Raw genomic sequence first — 369 nt, forward strand, 5'->3', positions numbered from 1 at the left:
AGAGGACGTGCAAGTTAACGTACCAAGTACAGTTGGTGACTCTGGGGTGACGTCAATAACCGCAGCCTCCACGGAGGACTGAAGCTGCTTTTGGACGCTGGGAAGGTCAGTGAATTCAGACACAGACAGAGCGTAACTGGGATCGTGGGATATGTCCTGCAGTTCTCTGCTATCGGAGATCCTGGTTCCAATTGCAAAGGTCAAGACACCCAGCTGTTTGAGAGCAGAGGCTGGTGCATCGACACGGTCAAAAGACCTTCCACCGTTTAGCAATATCAGGATCTGTGGAACTCCCTGCAGGCGCCTGCTTCCGGCAGAGGCCGTGAAGACATTATCCCTCAAGTGCTGGAGAGCTGCTCCAGTGTTGAG

The sequence above is a fragment of the Seriola lalandi genome, unplaced genomic scaffold (assembly GCF_002814215.2).
Source record: "Seriola lalandi dorsalis isolate HSWRI2012SDOR001 ecotype SW California unplaced genomic scaffold, Sedor1 jcf7180002054385, whole genome shotgun sequence".
NCBI classification, from domain to species: domain Eukaryota; kingdom Metazoa; phylum Chordata; class Actinopteri; order Carangiformes; family Carangidae; genus Seriola; species Seriola lalandi.